A 21,888-nucleotide genomic window follows, 5' to 3' on the forward strand; every position below is an offset into this window, starting at 1 on the left:
GCTAAGTTGTGGGTTCAATTCCCAGTCAGGACACATACCTAGGTTGCAGCTTTGATTCTGGTCAGGGCACTTATGGGAGGCAACTGATTGATGTTTCTCTCTCACATCAATGTTTCTCTCTTTCTTTCTCTCTCCCACTCCAGTCCTCTCTCTAGGATCAAGAACATATCCTAGATTAACCCCTAGAGTGCCGGAGAGCACGATTGCGCTCCTCCCGTCTTTCACCAAAAGTGCCGGGAGCGCTATCGCGCTCCTCCTGCAGTGTCACTATTAGATGCTAGTAGTTCACTCTTTATGTGGGAAAAAAATATTTAAAAACCTTAACTCAAAATGCCTTGGCAATTTTAGCATAGTTCCTAGGATACTGGTTGGCACTCAAAGGGTTAAGGATTAAAAAAATTACAGCACTTGAGAAAAATGGTTTTAAAGTGCACAAGTAAGGAGCTTAGAAATCATCACACACACACACACACACACACACACACTGAACAAACTGTAAATCAACAACTTTCCTTAGAGCCATCAGAGAACTGAAGTCACGGAGCAAACTGATGCCCCAAGGATTTGAGAGATACTAGGCAGATGTAAAAAAAAAATCACAAATTAAAGAGAAAAAGCCTGCACAGGAACCAGTCCTGGGGTTAGGAAAACCTATACTGTGGTTAACGAGTTGCTGGAGGCTCCATGTGGACAAGACCGAGAGGTAAAAACTCCAGGGAGGCCCAGCCTACGGAAGGTGCACTCAGACTTCTGAAAGCTTCACCTCCAGGAGCTGTACCAAGCGCCCACCGTGAATAGCAAAGAAAAAATCCACTTTTGCTCCCAGCAGAAGGAGAAAATAAACCATTTTAAAATGTACCTGAGTGTTCTGCTGTTCTTACCAGGGCCTGCCTGGTTCTATCAGAGCCTAACTGACCGGAGGGAAAGAAATGCCGGCTCCACTGCACTCGAGCCCTCCTGACTCACCCAAAGTGGGGAAAAGACAAAAAAACACCAAGTAGCACTTGTGAAGGTCGCAGTCCAGGAGCAGGGGCTCAGTAAAACACTGACACTTAATCATAGAATTATGGAATACTTTTCCTACCCCCATACCTTACCACCACATCAATAAGTTTTTCTTTATAATAACAAGAAAATACAACTAGCCCTAGCCGGTTTACTCAGTGGGTAGAGCATCGGCCTGTGGACTGAAGGGTCTTGGGTTAGATTCTGGTCAAGGGCATGTACCTTGGTTGCAGACTCCTCCCCAGCCTGGGCCCTAGGTACATGGTCGGGGCACGTGCAGGAGGCAACCAATCAGTGTGTTTCTCTCACATCAATATTTCTCTCTGTCTTTCCCTCTCTCTTCTACTCTCTCTGAAAATCAATGGGAAAATATCCTTGGGTAAGGATTAAAAAAACAAACAAACAAAACAAAACAAAAAATAAAAAAATACAACTTTAAAAATCTGCATCTTTCAGAACTTATCTAAGAAGTACCTAGGGAAACCAAAACATAAGAGGGAAACAAAAACAAGAATACCAAAGTATATATTAGCCTTGACATTTTCAGTTGCATCAAACAGTACAGCACAGCCTAACCCCCATCCAGATCAACATAAGCCTCACACTGAAGGCCTACTTACTTCAGATCATATGTGTCTTTCAACAAAAAATTGCAAGGCATACTACAAGACAAAACAGAGTTTGAAGATAAAAAGTAAGCATCAGAATCTGACTGGGCTATGGAAGAAAGGCTTGAATTATCAGAACAGGAGTTTAAAATAATATGATTTTTATACTAAAGGCTCTAATGGAAAAAAGTAATCACCATGCAAGAATATATGGGTAATGTAAGTAGACAGATGGGAACTAAGAAAGAATCAAAAGGTAGAAATCAGAAACTACATCATTCCAGTTACAAATTGCCACGTGTTCTACCTTCTTTTCTTTGAGATCTATTTAGGTCCACAAAATTCAGTCTCCTCCCCACTTCCCAGCCCTGTTTAGAGAGCTTAAGAATAACTGATTACGTGGGAGTTGACCATCTACCAGTATCCTATATAATAAAAGGCTAATATGCAAATCGACCAAACAGCTGGAATGACCAGTCGCTATGATGCACACTGACCACCAGGGGGCAGGCGCTTGAGCAGGAGCTGCCCCCTGGTGGTCAGCATGCTCCCATAGGGGGAGTGCCACTCAGCCAAAAGCTGGGCTCACAGCTGGCGAGTGCAGCAGCGGTGGCAGCACTAAGGACTCCTTGGGGGATGTCTGCCTGCTGGCTTAGGCCTGCTCCCAGGGTTTAAGCCAGCAGGTGGACATCCCCCGAGGGGTCCTGAACTGCGACAGGGCGCAGGGCTGGCTGAGGGGACCCCCCTCCTCCCCCGTGCATGAATGCTGTGCACTGAGCCTCTAGTATATATATAAAAGCCTAAGCCCATGGTCGGCAAACTGTGGCTCACGAGCCACATGCGGCTCTTTGGCCCCTTGAGTGTGGCTCTTCCTAAGCCTTAGGAGTACCCTAATTAAGTTAATAACAATGTACTTACCTATATAGTTTAAGTTTAAAAAATTTGGCTCTCAAAAGAAATTTCAATCATTGTACTGTTGATATTTGGCTCTGTTGACTAATGACTTTGCCGACCACTGGCCTAAGCGACCCATCAGAGGTCCACTGGCTTGAGGTCACAGGTGAGGTGACTGAGTGAATTCCCAGTTCCTGAGAAGAGACTTCCTCCTGAAGAGAAAAGTTACCGCTGCATCCCAGCCAAGAGCTTCAATTGCTCTCTAATCATGCCCCCTAGTTGGTCTAAGCAGTGGGGGCTGATTGCTCAAAGACTTGAAAATTAGTGGATGAAAAGCAGAATCCTTAGAATAACATTTTACCCGCATCCAAAAATCAGTTTTCATTCCACACCTCCCACCATCTTCACTTAGGCAACCACACAGGAGCTCTCTGATTATCCCACTGGGTTCTACTGTATGCTCAAAATTTTCTCAAAATCAAATTGTTCTAATTCACTTTTACTTCAAGGGAAATGCAGAGACTGCATTCTACAGGATGGTGTTAAACGGAGAAATACAGCCATAAGCATTGAACAAACAACTGGAAGGAAAAAGAGAGGAAGAAAGAAAGGGGGAGAGGGTGGGAAGGGAATGGTCACAGAAAGTTAATGCCCGAAGATCTGGGACTTAATGCCTTAGGAAAGAATTACTCGAGAGAGAAAAATGTCTGCCCCTCACTAATTTGGAGGCAAAATGAGAGCCATGTACAAAAGCAAAATCGAAGAGGTCCTGTCTCCACACAACTAGGTTTTCCCAAGAGTGAAGGTTAGTGACATGCACAGCTTCAGGAGTTGGTTATTACTAATAGCATTATTGTTATTCTAACTATTCCAGGTCCTTTTTTAACATCACAAAACTCCTTGACAGTGACTTTTGTCTCTTTGGTCTTTTCTATACCCTTTTGGCCTTTTTTGCATTACAATACACAAGCTCACAATTCTACAATCCCCCCCCCCCCCCCCACACACACACACACACTGAAATGTATCCTCTCCCCACTCCCAGAATGGACTAGTGTGATTATTGAATAGGCCTGGGTGCTCTGTGCTTCATCTTTTCTTGCTGTAACTAGACAGCCCTTTTTTATTCTTATGATAACTGGAAAATTTGAACAATCATTGCCCTACCCAGGAGCTGATCTGGGAGCAATTGTGCTCTCTACCGCCCCATCCCCTTTGGGAGCAAGATCCCTTTTTAAAATAATGACTTCTCTAGCAGTTTATTACCAGCCTGGAGTCATTTTCACACCTCAGAAGTGAAGGCTTAATGAGCAGAGAAATTAAAGAGTAAAACTCTGCTAGTGTCTTCTTAAATGGTGGCATTTTGGCATCTCAGGAGAAGATGCACTTGCAAAGGGGGAAACATCACATTCATCTTGTTCTCCCAATGACCTTTAGGTAATGAACCTCAAAGCTTCCTCCTCCCCACCCGTCAGCTCCACACCTTTCTTTTTCATCTTGGAGGGGATGTCTCCCAGGAAGATCAGCTGTTGAATAGTGGAGTTGTGCTCACAAAATGAATTCACCTAGTAGAGAGTTGAAAATGCAGTCATGACCCAGTAAGACCTTCCTAATTGCCTGGTGACCACACTTCCCAGACCCTCACCCCCACGACGACTCCCTACCAAAAGTTGCAAATTCTCAGGCATCTTTTAGAAACACACTCAGAGACAGTATCTCTTGTTCTTATGTTACCGGAGTTAGGGTTCTTGGGTTGCCCAAGATAGAAAGAGAGAAGAAACCCCAGAGAAATTTCCAGACAGATTTTATTAAGCTTACTGGAGGCCCAATGCAGAAAATTGGTGCAAGAGTAGGCTCTCACAGCCCCTGCTGCCTTGGCAGCCTCGGCCCTCGCAACCCCAGTTTCATCCGGAAGATCGCCCGGAAGGTTGTCCGGATGGTCGTTCTGCTGTACGGCCGTTAAGTCGATTTGCATATTATTATAGATGTGCAAGCTTAAGGGAGGCAGCACAGAGAAAAGGAAGGTCCTCCAAACTGGCTCCAGGGACTGGCTCTGCTCGGCTGCTTTTATAAGCTGGGGGCAAAGCAGCTCACACGAATAGGTGAGCTTTTCAAAAAGGCAGGCTTGTGAAGGGTCAGGTGGGGTTACTTCCTCTTCCTGTCCAGTTGCTTGGCAACTATCTCCGTACCTGGGTTGTGGGTGCAAGATGGTGGTGTTGCTCATTACCATCACTGCAGGAAGGTCCTATAGCAGTGATGGCGAACCTATGACACGTGTGTCAGAGGTGACACGTGAACTCATTTTTTTGGTTGATTTTTCTTTGTTAAATGGCATTTAAATATATAAAATAAATATCAAAACTATAAGTCTTTGTTTTACTATGGTTGCAAATATCAAAACATTTCTATATGTGACACGGCACCAGAGTTAAGTTAGGGTTTTTCAAAATGCTGACACGCCAAGCTCAAAAGACCTCCCTTTTTGTGATTAATCAAGCCAAACCTTGATCAACTGTGCATGGGGAACATTGGTTTCGATTTGATCTTAGCCTGGCTTCCTGGCCAGCCGGTATGGTTCCATTCTTGGGCCAAAGTCCCTACGCTGTCCCACTTACCCTTTCGTAACTCTCCCAGTTAGTTACTCCCTCTTCAGTTCTATTCATGGTTTTGACAATTATTTGCACATATTATTGTGATTATTGTGGTTTTAATAATCCATGTGCATGTCTATCTGTTCCCCTAGGCCTTGAGTTGTGCAAGGACAGTGACAAAACAGTGTTTGTTTTTACATCCCTAGTGCCCACAAGGCTTATCAAAAGTAACAACTTAGCAAATATTTGGTGAAGGAATAAATGACTGAATGATTCCAATGATTCTTTTTCAAATGAATGATAGTGTCATAGCCTTTGAATCAAAATAGAGCAATAAGAACCAGTAGGTAGATGTAAGAATTGATTGTGCTCTGCACATGACTGCCAAGTTTAGGTTAGAGAAAAAAAAGAATTCACCAGTTCACATCCAACCTCTAGAACAGCGGTTCTCAACCTGTGGGTCGCGACCTCTTTGCGGTCCAATGACCCTTTCACAGGGGTCGCTTAAGAACATTGGAAAACACATATATAATTACATATTGTTTTTGTGATTAATCACTATGCTTTAATTATGTTCAATTTGTAACAATGAAATTGGGGGTCACCACAACATGAGGAACTGTATGAAAGGGTCACAGCATTAGGAAGGTTGAGAACCACTGCTCTAGAATAAAACTCTCCACGTCACTGCTTCAATACAGATGTCCCAGGAAGCATTTATGCAAATCTATTAGCTTCCCACCTGGCCTGAAAAGATAAAAAAAACAATCTCATGTTTGGATGGCCCTTTCCTCATAACATCTGTAATCTTTGGGGATCAGTTTCTGGCTAAGGAATCCTCTTTGAGGGTCTGATCTAATTGCCCAGAGTAAGCAAGTCAAATTAATGAAGTAGTAAGATTCAGTCTATCTCAGTGGCTGCTGGAGGAGCATCTGCCTGCCTAATTGCTTATTTTGCTTGGTTGGATTTGAAGCTCTATTGATATTTGAAATCTTTTTCTCATTCTATTAATATCAGTAGTTGGAATGCTGGAGTTTGATTTCCAATGCTTTCGTTTATTTTCTCTCTCTGGTAGGGAAAGCCAGAGAGGAAACAAATGAAGAGAAAATGGCTGTTGGGTTGAGAGGGAATATTGGTAAGGAAGGGAAATCAGGAAGATGAGGGTTCTACTCCTGAGAGGACTGGGGAAGGTGGAGACCCCTTCAAGATGATCAGCAGCCAATGCTATTAATAGACACGGTGCCATCTCAGGTTCCACATGTTGTCTGTGGAGGGGGCTTGTTGTCATAAGAGGCAGGAGATTCATCCCTCCTCTGCAGCAGATATGAGAAATGAGGCTGTTTGCTTTAGAAAAGCCAATGGAATTAGGCTGCTGTTTACTGTTTCATAAAGGAATAGTGGACAAATTACCTACCCAGACCATATTGGGTGGAATTGTTAGTTAAAAGTGACAACCAGGCCTGTAATTTACACTGCAGTTTGGAAATTTAAGCTGGGAGGCTCGGAGCTCTCAATCGTGTATTATAAAGCTCCTTTTGTACTTCGGGCTCATTTTGTGCTGGGAATCATTTAGCCATTGACTCTAACTGCTAATACAGTTCCATCAAATACCAAGTATAAATCAAAATTACTGCATCATTCAAACTCTGTCCTCAGAGTTGTTTATACGTATTTTTTCCACCATTACTTCAGTATAGTTATAAGAGAAGCCGCTAAATGATGATATATTGTGCATGCCTTGTTCTGATCCTACTAGAGCCTCTTGCAAATAACATGTAATCCATGACAAATTATTTTTCTAGTTATACAAAACATAAATAATGATAATAAAAAGGGAATTAAATTGATGAAAGATGTGGGGGAGAGAGAGAGAGGAGAAATGTTTCAAATACATAGCTCTTCTCTTGATCTTGGCTGTCCAAAACAGGTGGGAAGACAAAGGAGGAATTTTTAAAGTAACTTTGCTCCACTTTGTCTAGTCCAACCTAGGAGAGAGTGACAGAAAACTCACTGGTCACATACATAACTCTTTGTTCGAAGCCAGATCTACTAACTTTTAGCCTTATATATAGAAGCTCCATTCATTTGCAAAATCGTTCCACCCAAAGAAATATTTGGTGTGGACAAATCATCATGGATCATGCAGGCAACCGTGGGAGATGTCCAACCTAGTGAATCCATTTTTGTTAATATCCATTATACGTCAGTAGACCCCAGATGAGGAAAACCACTGGTGTCTTCAGTCTGCCTTCCTGCCTGAATCTTTGTTTTCTGGCTTTTTAAACTGTACTTCAGAACAAAGAATAAGTGGGTAAATGAATCAGCAGTGGATTTATGCACAGTAGATTAAGGAATATTATGGCAGGAAGAGATTGCTAATGTCTTAGCATTATCTTTCTGCCTTTTCCCCCATTTACCTCTAAAATTTCTATCAGTCATACATGGATAATGGTGAAATCTACGTACAAATGTTAACAATGCCTTGTTAATTGAAGGACTTACCCTCCCGTCTTCAACTTAAACCATCATTTTCTTCCCTTGTGCCATACGTATTGCAGATATGTGTGATACTGAAAGACATAAAGCAACAAATCAAAAAAATCCTATCTCAAGCCATAATGGTCATTAATCTTACATTAACACAGCAAAATAAAAGATTTTTTGGAGTGGGCATTTATCAAATTATACTTTCCCCTGACTGGTACTACAATGCAAACATAAAGCTGATAGATGAGGTGCTAATTTCACTGTCTAAAAGGAGCTTCAACAAGGGCCATTAGAAATTATATCATAATAACAAGACATTCTTTTTCAGATTCCAGAATTTAAAAAACATCTGTTTTTGAAGGAGGTTTCAGAACCTGCTGTGAGTCTTGAAAATTTGGATTGTCACTGCTGTATCCTGCTCGGCATCAATAATCGGCTGCTATCTCAGGATGTTGGCTGTCTAGGGCCCCAGCTCCAATCAGCAAAGCAGTTTAGAAATCCAGAGAGAGAAGAGCCTTTGTAATTAAGAGTGTTCTGCCCATTTATAGCATCAAATTTTCCAGAAATGCAGCTTAGTATAAACCAGGTTTCATGAACATTTCAACATAATACAACAAACACAAGCGTTTCAATGAAGCAGATAGCAGAGCGATTTGTTCTAGCAGATGGTTGCAGAGCAATTATCTCCGTACTCGACACACAAGGGTAGCAGAAGATTCAACAATTGACTACTCAAAGCCACTAAGCGATGCAAGCAAATTTCTGAGATATTAAAACAAGCAGGGTTTGCATCCTCCACTCTCCACAAGCAAGTCCTGGAGAATGTTCTGAAAAATAACAGTTGATGGCTTTGCTGTATGCGCGTGGTCCTCCTGCTGAGTTATCTCAAAGAACTAGACTCAGAAGATGGAAGGACTCAGAAGATTGCTCACCATTCCACCACCCCTTGAAGGATTGGGCCTCTTGTGACTTTGCCTAGGAAAATGACTCTTCTTCCCTCTTTGATCTTTCCTCTATGACAGCGGTTCTCAACCTGTGGGTCGCGACCCCTTTGGAGATCGAACGACCCTTTCACAGGGGTCGCCTAAGACCATCGGAAAACACATATATAATTACATATTGTTTTTGTGATTAATCACTATGCTTTCATTATGTTCAATTGTAACAATGAAATTGGGGGTCACCACAACATGAGGAACTGTATTAAAGGGTCGCGCCATTAGGAAGGTTGAGAACCACTGCTCTATGACATCCTGAATCTATGGGCCAGTCAGGTTGCCCTAGCTAAAACAGATCAACAATTTCCAAAATAAAGTTTGCGATTTATACTTTAAGTGGTGAAGAGATTGATTGATTCATTCTTTTCTGATATGCAACTACAGAATAGAAAGCCAGTGTACTGAAGCCAGCTTAAAAAACAAAACAAAACATGTTTACTGGGAAAAAACGGTTGAATACATAACACAAACAAAAATATTTTTATCTAGTCACCTGAGCAATAAGTACTTCAATCAGTTCCCTTGAGTTGTGATCAAATAACCCCAAATTTTTATATTTGCCTAATTTTGGCAGAAGAAATTATGATATAAATATGAAATTAAATATGTTATAAATGGGCTCAATTACTTCTGTATACACAAGTAAAACAAATGCTAGAAATAAAAAATAATAAATAAGCAAGCAAAAAACAGTTGGCAATAGAGGGTTGGAGGTTGGGGGAAATTATAAATCAGGCTACCATACATATTTGAGAGTTATAGGAAAACACCCATTTAGGAAAGACTTTTGAAATCAAGAGATGGTCATAGAATTTATGACTTGGCAGCAAAAAATTAAAAAATTAAAAAAATTAAGATAGTAAGCAATAAAAAAACCAAGGGAGCAGGACACTCAAAATGTTGAAGCCTGCCTGGATTACAGAAGTCTTGTAGAATCCAGCCAGAAACTAGACATGCCAGCTACCTTTGTTGCAGCAGGAATTAATGGGCCAGATTTCCCAGACAAAAGTGGGAGGGAGGTTCTTGGGGTACTGCTGAAATAAGCATGTTCAGAAGCCCCCAGAGGAGGATAAGAAAGGTTTTATTTGCATGGAGTTACATTCCTTAGGTTCCAAAGTCCCGTGTCCCTTAAGTCAGTCCTGAAAAAGGTGCAGCTGGGGTTCCAGCAGAGCCTAAAGCAAGGCCAGTGTCCGGGTGCCGTACCATGTTGCAGCTGGGGTCCAGTTCAGCATTCAGGCTAATTAAAAGTCCATGAGTCCATTGTGTGGGTCCCACGTGGCTGTGATCCACGTGGGAGCAAGTCCCCAGAGGGCCAGAGGGCCAAAGGCCAAGAGAGAAGAGAGCATATTCTTTTGTCAAGTTTAGATATTTAGGTTTCACACACTTGCAGCGGCCACACCTATCCTGGCCACTAATTTTTTCCTAGGTGTGACTGACAGACAGGTAGGCACCTTTCCACATCACTCAGACCTTAGTGGGCATGTGTCTAAACTGCCACTGTCCAGTCCCTTCCCCCATCAATCAGTGGGGAACAGACTTGGAGAGGGTAAAATGCAGCAAAGCTGTATAAATGGCATGGTTATACTATCTAGTTTTCCCTCTGCTTCTTTCCTATTAAGTGATAACCAGATTATTATAATAGTATCACCTTTATTCTCATGGCAATAGAAAAAAGGTGGCATATACTTTGGAGTAGAGGTAAAAGTCAAGGAGGAATTAAGAGATAAGACATACTAGAGGCTATCCTGAATCCTAAGCAGGACCATCAGCAGTTTTTTGGATTCACTGACTCCTGAAGTCTATAAATCACTACCAGGTATGATCTTCTGCCCTAAGATGAGTGAAGTAGCTTCTTATGCCCCATGGTTGACTGAATAGGCCTTGCGAGCTTTCTCAGTTTAGGAGGAAGGTATCAGAGACGTATATAAGGAAAGTGGGGCCGGGCATGAGAGCTCTCTGGGCCTTGGAGATGAAGTAAATGTTATGACCTCAGACAGGCTAGTTCCTGAAGCAGTGCTTCTACTGGCTTCTACTCAGAGCAATTTGAGGTCTCTGTGTAAACCCTGGTCCCAATGTGAAAACTAAAAACAAGAATAATAAAAAGAAACAAAAATTTTATTTTAAACAATTGTTTAAAACACTTAGACACCAACTGTCAAACACTGAAAATATTCAATTTGATATTCATTACACTCTGAGAAACAGGTTTTATTACTCCCATTTTTCATGTGACGAAACTGAGGCTATTTTATTTTTTGGATTGCAAACTGAAACTCTACCTTTTTACTATATTTTATTATTTAAACCAAGGACCATTCTGTGACTACTAGATCACTTAGAAAGAACTTTTGCCTTTTCATGATTAAACTTTATTTATTAGTAAGCTCTAGTAATTTAACATATTGAGATATAGGTAATGGGATGGAAATGAAGAGAGAAGAGAAGGGAAGAAGGTGTCCACCCACCTCTGGTGATTATATTGAACAGATATGTAGGTTTATTGTCAAGAGGATGTTATTGACCCTGTGGCAATAACAACAATAAAGAAAACACCATCAGCAACAACAAAACATATTTGTACGAGGGGGGCCTGCTCAGTGGTATTTATTGTTCTAAATGCGTAATGTAAATCATTGAATAAACTATTCATTCATTGTAAATCACTTAATAAATTACTCATTCACAAGAATTAATGAAGCATTCTCATACAATTTTCATTTCTATGTTCTTTTCTTTTGTCAAGATAGTCACAGCTGTGCAAAATTTACTGTGTAATCAAATACCAGTAATTTATTTTTTTAGAACAAACATATTGATGGTTGTAGAGGTATGAACCAATTTATAGTACAAAACTAGAAATCTTGAATTGAATTGGAACCTGCCCTATTTTCTACTTTTAAATTCCATTATTTAGAGTAATCCCTATACCTATTCTAAAAGGGCTCAGGTGGCCCTGATCTAAGCTGAAGTAATGCCATCTTATTTAATGATTTCAAAAGCATCAGGCATTAGCTTTTCTTGCCAACTCACTAACCCTCTTCTTCATAATGATATTGGTTTAAAAAGTACAACAGATGCATAACAGCTGGCTCATGAACTTCAACATCTCAGCCATTTCTTGGCACCACTATCAATGTTTTTCCCCGAATACCAATCCTAATTGCTAGTGTTGTGCAATTCTGGGGTTTGAAGTCTTAAATACACTACCTAGTTATTGATTTTCAAATTATATGATTTTACACAATAGGTAGTTAGGTACTTATAATTTAGCATTGCTTGATTTTCTATGAGTACAACTTGCAGGTTACAGGAGTTTTTCCTAATTAGTAAGCCTGCAAAGAGTCATTTTTTTCCCTAAGTTTTATCTGACAGTATAATTTTTTATGGTTGAGTTGTAAAACCTTTGAAAATAGAATTCTATAATAGAAAGTGACAAATCCTTGCTCAGTTTAACCATCTGCCTTTAATAAGTACATGTTCCTTTCCCCCTGCAAACCCTGACACTTTCTTCCCAGGATCCAAGGTCAATCAATCAGAGAAGGAGAGACGATAATTAAAAAGAGACAGTTAGTAAATCAGCACTGTGAAAATAGTTATAAATGAAGTGCGTGTATCTCTGAGAAACAGCACCATTGGAACCTTGCTTTCAGGCATGCTTTCCTTCTATTTGCTACTGTCTTCATGCATAGCTCTCCCACATCTGAAGTCCATGGTAGGCTTTTTTTAGGACCACGGACAGGGACACACAAAGGAGGCAAACTCCTCCCTGCATATGGCAACATTGAACGTTGAGAATTTTGAATGACAATGACATGCATTCATCTTAATTTGGGGGGGCCATATGGTTTGAAGGAGTTGCTGGGATTTTACAATTCAATGAAGATCGATATTGTCCAGAAGGCTGAAGCCTTCAGGCAGACCAAGAGCAAATGTGCCTATCCAATAGACAAAATATATTTTTTAAATCATGAAGTCACCAGATCTGCTAATAATTAAGTTGTATTAATTCAATAATTTTGCATTTGGAAGCAGAGTGCCAGGATCCATCAACATTAGACTTCTGCCTTGTTCCCTAGGGGAGACTGATTGAGCTCAGACCAGCATCATCTGTTACTGTTTTGTAATTGGATTTGTTTTGTTGCCATCAGTAAACTACTTTGAGTACTATGCAGACATTTGCTGTAAACTAGGAGACAAAAAGGGGCAGGAGCTGAAATGTGCCAAGTGGGCAAGTTAGAAAATCAAATGTAGACTCTTCGTTATGAAAGAACTTATACTGAGAGATGGAGAGAGATGTAAATACAGATATGGATATATAGAGAAAATTATCTTTATGTCAAATAGAAAAACACTGTATAAGGGGATGAGTCAAGAAAACAAAGTGACGAGTACACTTTTTGCTTTAAGATTTTTATCTCTTTTTGTCTACCTATAAAATTTTGCTTCTATTCCTCTAATTTTGAGAAGTAGATCATATTTTTATGCTTGTTGGATAGAGGTGAGGCATTGTGAAATCATTGTTACTTGTCATCATCAAGTTTAGCTATTTTTCTAAAAATCCAAAGAACATTCATTCAAATGTTTCTTCCTGGTTCCACCACATCCAGCAATTAATTCATCTTGCTTTGCTCCCTGCTGAATCTCTAGCACACAAAAGAGTATCTGGCAGATACTCAATACATATTTGTAAAATAAATGAGTATATCTGCCTTTCAAATTTACATTCATTTTTAAAAGATTCATCTTCACTCGTTCATTCACTCAGCTTTCTCTGACCACCTCCATCTCTGTTGAAGGTGCCAGTTCTCCTCTAAACTCCCATAGCTCCACGCGTGTGCTCTCATAGATTTGAATCATTAGAGCTTGGAGCAAAGTAAGTTGTGTAGGTTTCTTATTTCCATTCCTCAACTACAGTCTATAAGAGCATAGAGTACTTGAACCTGTTAGATGCTCAGTGAATGTTTTTTCAATGAAATTAATATTTTAACCTCGATCTTCTGCAATGACCAAACACACCTTAGAAAATCCCTGATCCGCAGCCCTCTTCTTGCTTGATCACTCCCTTCTAGAAGGATTCAAGGCTATCCTATACATTTTTTAATGATAATGAAATTGCTCCATTTAGTATTGAGCCCTGAGCTAAATGCTTTAATTTCATTATCAAGCTTCATCTTCTTACTAAGGACTGTTATTATTTCCATTTTACAACAGACAAAATAGAGACTAAAAAAAGAGGATAAATAAAACTTGCCCTAGGGCCTAGGTCACATAGCTTATAAATAGCAAACCAGACACTTATAGGGGCTGAAAGTGGCTCTATCTGATGGAATATGAGCCCCCACACCCCAAAAAAATTTTAAATAAATGTCTAACTTAAAAAATGAAATCCATACCCTTAGGCGAACATGTTAGAATTTTAAATTGTCAAAATTCTACAGTAAATGTCTTCAGATTTACTCAAGTTTCAAGCTCATATGTACTCAGAATATTTTTTAACACAACAACACAAAAAATTTTGTAGCCAATTTGACTTACTCTGATAATTTCATCGTGTCAAAAGAGAAGAAGTAACTAATGCAGTTCTTGATTAAGTAGTATTATTTGCTCTTACATCATACTTAGTTTTACTTATTTACACACACACAGATCCATTTCACATGAGTCAAATAATAATTTTGCCTACGGTCACCTAACGTTTGGAGCTATGGTTTCCAGGGGAGGAAAGGACTAAAAGGACAAAAATCTTTAAAGCTTTCTGAAATGAGATCGTTATTTACAAAGATGTGTTGCTGCATAACTGTTGCAGACAGATTTGTACTCAATGTATTTGGAGCTTCACATGAACTTTTTACCCTCGCCTTTGAGTCCCTCTTCCCTTAAAATGCATGCACTTATTCTCGGCTCACTTTAAGATTTCAATTCTGCCTTGGAGATACTGTCCAGATAGTCCGAGTCATTGGTCCTGTTCTCAATAAAGTACAGAAGATGGATAGCTTTAGCACTTCCTTCAGCTCTTATAAATCTAATAAGTGACTTCATCCATACTGCCTCTTCTGGAATCCTTCACATTGTCTTGGTTGGTTTCTGTTACAGATAAGAGTGGGGAATGTTTGCCAACCTTGATATTGATGAGACGAGAGCAGCAACTCCAATAAATCTACATCTACACAACTTTATTCTTACTGTCCAGCCAGCGATGAATAGCATTCCCTAAGTGAAAAACAATGTGGCCAAAGCAATAAAGAATCAGGTATTGTCGGGTCATTTGGTGCCTAAGTTGGGCTGAGCCAGGCAACTTTTAGGAGCTCCAGAAGGTTAGAAATAGACATGAGATCCTAGCAATTGCTGCCAAATATTGGTGACAGCATTCTCTCCAGACAGTCAGATAAGCAGATTAGATAAACTTTCAAAACTTGTCCAATTTCTTAGTTAAAACAGGAAAACTGCTTCATCAAAATTAACTTCCTATGAATAAACAATTTTCTAAAATTAGGAGACACAATATGCTTCCAAAGAAAAAAGAAACCGCAAGTACCAGACCCTGAGCAAGAAATATTTTTCTTTGCTTTACCCCAAATCTCATGAATCTTATATTTTGTTTCAGCCTATGCTTTGGAAAACCAATTTTCCCCCCACTCTTCCCACGAGGACTCTGCACATGTAGAGATGATTTGTCAACCCATGAAGCTGGGTTTGATTATTTTAGACCTAAAAATTTTGGTTATTTTCATTTTGTTTTTAAGGCAAGTGAGAGAAAATCACAAAGATTTTTTTTTTAAAAAGTGATTTGTTAACATGCCCTAATTGGATAACAATTATAAGAAGATTATTTACAAATTGAATCATGCTAGAAAATGCTGCTAAATCTTGTCATGAGTTTAATAGAACCTTCACCCCTAATATGATTGCTTTATTGATACCCTTCTTAATCATATTCTCTGAGATTTCCAAAAGAGATTTTGTTTGGCCCTTGTGTTTAAAAGAATATTAAAATAAGCTTTACGGGGTCAGCCTGCCATAACATCTTGTGTTGCCCTGAATTATTAGATCACGTGGATTCTTTAAGGAAGCCCGATACACTCACATTTACCCTTTGGTTTCTCACTGACAACAGGCGCACAGGCCCAGCTGTTCCCAGCAGCTGTTCAGTACAGATCTGCCTGAGCTAAAAGGCCTTCCAGCTGATGGAGGTCCCCAAGAGGGCTGCAGGACAATCACCATGAGTGGGAATGGAGGCCAGTCCAAAGGGAGACAACCCAGGGCCAAGAGAAGTAAGAAAACAACCCACATCCTGCCTCTGCCTCTTGTAGAGGAAAAAAAATAACTGTAAACGCTTTCGTTCCCAGCCTGCCCTCCCGGGGGCTTCACCTTCATAATGAGCTAGACCAGAGGAGGAGATTCCATTCCGCTCCAAGTGAATTATCACTGTATTAGGCATCCAGGCTGCCCATCAAAGATCCCAGCACTGGGGTAGCAGTACAGTGGAGGGGGTAAGAAAGAGGAGGGGGAGAAATTTACATACAGAGATAAGCATGGACAGTCATTAAGAGAACAGGCCTTCACTTCAAAAAGACATGAACTCGGCACAGGTCTCCTGCCTGTTAAATATGTACAGCGTGTGCTTATTTGATGATGAAAATCAGATGATGGCTATTTGAATGGAAATGAATTTTAATAAGCGTTGGAGGCAGAAGAAGCAGAAACCCTCCATTCTCCCCTCTATCGCCAGGCACCTTCTTGACCATCATTACCACAAAGGGAAGAATGCCGGCCTGCTAATCATCAGTGAAGAAAGCCTGCTCCCTTCCTCAAGTCTTTGTGGGTGTTCATTAACCTTGTGAGTGCCTCAGCCAGCAGAGGACAGCTGTCCCAGGGACATTTCCATATGCCTAAGAAAAGCAAAATGTTGGGCTAGCCTCAGGGATCCTGCCTATAGAAAAAAATGGGAGAAAGCTCCCTTAGGAATTAAAGTAAAGGACTATTAGCATTTAGCACTTACATTGCACTATTTTAAAATTTGCAAAATTTTGCAGTTACTTTGCACTTTTATAAAATTAAGTATAATGTGGTTATTGCTCATTTCTTAGCCTGACAGAGAGACAGAAGAATCATCTGGTATTAGAAATCCTAATCTCCACCTCCTTTCTGAAATGAAAACTAAAACAAATGTTCTTGGGTTATTTACTACGTCTTATTGGTTTTTAAGGACAGCCCAAGGATCAGAAACATTCTGGTGACCTTAAGAATTTATGAAATATCTCCCCTTACTCCAAGCAAAACCACATGAAAACCATCCTGACAAAAACAGAATAATTTTGAAACTCTTTCAAATAAATTTAGATTCTAAATGGCGGTCTTCATTTGGGAAACCATGGATTCTCCAGTAACTATCTTTTCCCAACGTTTTCCACACTAATTCATGTGGCTATTGTTTGTATCTCTCTGCACAAGTCCTGAATTTGTAAGATCATTGACCTTAAGTTAGTCCAAGCTCATTAAACCTGACCTTAAAGGAGTGGTTCTCAACCTTGGCTGCACATTAGAATCACCTGGGAATCTTTTTAAAATCCTGATTTCTGGGCCTCATTCTCCAAGGTTGAGAACCACTGCCTTAAAGGCACCACCATCCCACTTAAACCTTTTGGTAAAAATCCTGTAAGATTGTTACTGAAGGAAGACAGGTCTGGAAATAGGTTCTTCCATGGTGTCGTAAGAAAGGAATTTCAGGGACACATGTGTAGGAGGATATTAAGTGACAGTGGCAAGATTTCTTAGAGCGCCCCTGAAAAGTCTGCCGCACTCAACAAGGCTCTTCCCCAGCACTCAGCTGGTAGGTTGAGTTCGCTGCCCCCAGGTACACCATGCCAACATCTCATCCACGACCAGGTGGTTCAGGTCCTCTCACACTTGGACCCACCAGGCCCAGGAGGGTCAACAGGGCCCAAAGCTGCAGTGCCATCGGCCCGGGACCCAGGACTCTGGTAATCGAATTTAGCCTCTGTTCCCATCTAGCCCCGAGATTGGCACTGTGCTTCAGCCCACGTGTTAGTGTAAGTAGCTAAATATTAATAAAGGAAGGGAGCAAAGGGAGTCATACCTTTAGAAGCCTAATCTACTAGGAAGCCAAGGCTTCACACACTCCCCTAGGGGATCACAGCATTGCCCTGCCAAGGGGATTAACACCCCTCCCTCCTCCATGTAGGGAGGAAGGACCAGCTTTCCAATCTCCCCAATGAACTGCTGGCCTGAGGGGAGGAAATTCCTCTGCTGGGCGCATGTCCATTAGAAGCCAAGATGGCACAGGGGGAGGCACTTCTACTATGAGGCATGCACAGTAGGAACTAAGATGGCAACCACAGATGCCTGTCAGTCTAGCCTGGGAAAAGGATGGGATTGGATAAGGGCCACAGAACCCCAGAAGATCTAGCAAATAAATAGGTGAGGGGGGAGGCCCAATACCAGCCCAAGGGATTTGGAAATTGATCAGTTTGAAAGAGTGCCTGGTCCTTCCCAAGTCCAAGATAATATAATAAGCCTAACAAAAGGGCTCTCTCTCTCTCTCTCTCTCTCTCTCTCTCTCTCTCTCTTTCCCTTTCTCTCTCAATAACATGCATCCAACCTGTTCGTTCACACATTCTCTCTCCATAGCAGCCAAGCAGGCCTAGCAGGCCTAGAAGTCACTTGGGGCCTAAGGCAGATGGCGTGGGCTAGGAGCAGGGGCCTGGGCACAGCACTAGCTGGAGCTCAGCGGGAACACAGGCTAAACTAGCCAGATGGGGACAGGGACTGAACTGGACTGAACCACTGGCAAAGAATTTCTGGATCTTGGCCTTTGTTCTGGGCCCAATGAAGACAAGACTGGACTTCTTTCACAGCAGGCTGGAGCTGAACCTGGGACAGTTCTTTGATTTTGCTTCTACAATAAACCTTAGTACTAACCCTTACCCTCCCAGACTCAGGTCCCTGGAATGCTTTCCTTGCGACTCAGTGAAAGGACCTCATTTTCCACCGGGACACATGCTGCTAAAGAGAGACGGGAGCCTTCCTTAAGTTGCCCTATGTTTCCTCGGGCACGAGGGAGAGCAGGCTTTCTCTCAAACTATCCAATCTCTTTCCAGGCTCTTCCTGGGCTTGTGTCCTTATTCTACCTGATCTCTGTCCCAGATTTTCTCAGATTTGTCTCCTCTTCTTTATGGTCACCATTCTGGCTTCCACTGTGCATGTGCTGGGTAAAGGAACTTCCCCCTTAGCCATTTGTCCCTCCCTGTTAATCTGAGGGAACTGGGGTGACCGGAAAGCCAGACTCCAATCCGTGTGGCGGAGTGATTCGGCTATTCCCTGGGGTATCCGTGAGACTATAGCTTCCCAACTTAATGGCTCTCAGACAGTTGGCTCCCTTCTCTTTTGTTAATACCTAACTAGCTGTTTACACTAACAAGATCTCATGTTCCCACTGCCATCTCTAATGGTTCATTCAAGCTAGTAAGGCTCTTCTAGTTGATCTCCTACCAAACCAAATAAATTATGCATTTTTATGAAGGAAAGGAAGAAAATGTTCCCATTGCCAACGTAACAGAATATCTGATACCTTTAATATCTAGATGTAGACTTTGTCATCAGCAAGAGCTGTGGCCTCTCTACAAGGTGCATGACATGCTGTCAGAGATTCCGAAGCCACTAACCCTGCCGTCCTCCAAAGCATTAGGGAGAGAAGAGGGACCAGGAGGTCCTAGTGAGCCTTTCCCTCTTCCCACCCTAAAATAGGCACTGCACTCTGAACAGCATTTGCAAATGAATTTTTACTGATATGTGTGTCAACCATGTAGTTTATATTGGAGGATTTGCCTTCTGAGGATTAAGACTTAATCTCTGAGATTTTCCCATGCAGTCCTTAACATTCTATAGTTTGTTTTTTTTTACTAAATCTCAATATTTAATGAGCAGGAGAGAGCAAGTACAAAGCAATCCTCTTACACACACACACACTCAGTTGTCCCCCCACTCTGGAAAACTAACATTAACCTCTGTAGTCCTTTTTGCTAGAAAGGTGCATTTTAAATTTTTAATGATGTGCTTAATGAAGTTATTCTTCCCCACTTTCATGTCCTCTTGAGCAACAATTACCAGCCCCGCTCCTGGGGTCCCAGAAGCAGGTAGCATAGAATAGTCAGAAGCTGGGGCTGGGCTTGCAAAGGTCTCAGCCATTTCTCTCCCCATTATCACCCGGTTAAACTGCTCTGGCTCCGACAGCCTAACAAGGTGCTAATGGGCCATACGTTCTAGCCCAGTTCACAGCAGGTTGTTTCAAATGGGCTGGGGAGGTTGATTTGCATTGGAAATCTTCCCTCGCTCCCTGGCTTTTTTGTTGGGCCCTTTGATTTCTCCTCCCCAGACACTCTCCGGGCTGACTTAGAATGGCACAAAATCACATCAGTTCAGAATCTGAATTGCCTGAGTTTAGCTTTTAAATGTGCCCCATTATTTCATCAAGTTGTGGAAAGGGGGAGGAGTGAGGGGAAAAGAAACAGAGTAAAGAGATTTTAAAATGAAAGGGAGAGATGATGACAGATGGATGCAAATGTTGCTTTTAAAAGTGGAGAGGAGCAGCTGATGTTGGGGCATGAAATTAAATTAGTGCATCTGTGGCTGGATGCATGTCATTCAGCCGCCTATTTTCTCCTCCAGAGGAGTTGGGCTACCTCCTGATTAGCCAGCTTACTTTCACAGGGCCGGGAACACGTCCCTGCATGCAAGGAAGAGGCCCTTTTCATACAACGGGGCTGCCTGTAGGGAAACCTAGCACACCAGGCAGCCCTCTCACCTCAGGGTGTCCCTACCATCCTGGGAAGGAGGAGTGGCCTAGCTGAAACCCTAGTTCCTGAGGCCACACGGAGGTGTGTGTAGGCGAGGGGAGGGGAAGAGTGGAGGATGAAAGAGAAATCAGCACACTTTCCAAGGAGACAGTGTTTACTAGTGGCCTGTGGTGAGCTGAACAAGCGAACAATCTGCCTTTGAAAACCCTGCCTGCCACGTGCCGGAAATGCTCAGAATGCATAAATGTTTATGGCCATTTCTACAGAGTAACAGGACGGGGCTGTTTCTTCAGGGCAAGGCGCCAGGGTGCTCCCCATAAAGAACGGTGCTCAGGCTTCCACTTCCCTCCGGAAAGCTGAACAGTCCTCCAGCCTTGGGGCCACGGCCAGGGAGGTTTATGGCACAGTTCAGCTCCTGGCTCTCTAGTCTTCACCCTTCATCTCGCATCTCGATTCCCATCCTCTCTTTCACCCAAAGCTAACCATCTAAGCCAGTTGTCCCCCAACCAGTGAGGCCAAGGTCGCTGCCTAATTGGCATAGCATTGCTTTGTAATGATGGGCAAGAGAATAGGCTGCCCCGAAATGTGCCACTCGGACATGTGGGCTGTTTTGAGCTGGGGACAATCAAGGCCCCCAAAACTCAGAGGTTTTTTGTTTTTGTTTTGTTTTTTTGTTGTTGTTGTTTTTTTGTTGTTTTTTTTAGCTCTCCCTTAACTGCCTAAAAGAATTTAGATAGAAAGCCTGGTCCAGAAAGAGAATTAACGCCAGAAATATATAAAGAGTATAGGCAATGTGTGCTGGGCTAGGGGAGCTCAGTAGGGCCTGTTTGTTCAGTCTCTGTTCCATGCATGGCATGGGAAACATCGGTTTGCCAAACATTTGCTCTTTCCATCTTCCTGTTAATTGCTTCCTTCCCTTAAAGCCCCAGATCCCTACCCCCTTCTCCTTAGCTCAGGATGGCATATAAGCCTGGATCGCTTGTCTTTTAACCTGCCCATGTGAGGCTCCTGTATGTACAAAATTAAATTTGTTTTTCTCTTCTTAATCTGTCTTATGTCAATTTAATTATTAGACCAGCCAAAAGAACCAAGAAGGGTAGAATAAAATTTTCTTCCCCTACAGTAAAAGCCAAATTAACAGGGGAGCCACATTATTCAGAAATGGTTACATGAAACTTAAAAAAAAATTTCAAAGCAAAAGTTAATTTCTGGATATTTACAAAAGTTAATGCCTGGATATTTACAGACCTAATCATGACCCTTGCCCACTGACCATGGCCATATTCTATGGGTGGGATCACAGAGGTTGTTCCAGTAGGACATTATCCAGTGTCAACTTGAATCTATTTTTTAAAAATAAGAAAAACCATTAACTTAAAAGTATCATCATCTCAGGGAGGCCTTCCACACAGTGGAAGGGATTTTTTTTTTATTCTTTTTAAAAAAATATTATAATAAGTATTACAAAGGGTATTACATATATGTCTTCCCT

The sequence above is a fragment of the Myotis brandtii genome, unplaced genomic scaffold (assembly GCF_000412655.1).
Source record: "Myotis brandtii unplaced genomic scaffold, ASM41265v1 scaffold119, whole genome shotgun sequence".
Lineage (NCBI taxonomy): Eukaryota > Metazoa > Chordata > Mammalia > Chiroptera > Vespertilionidae > Myotis > Myotis brandtii.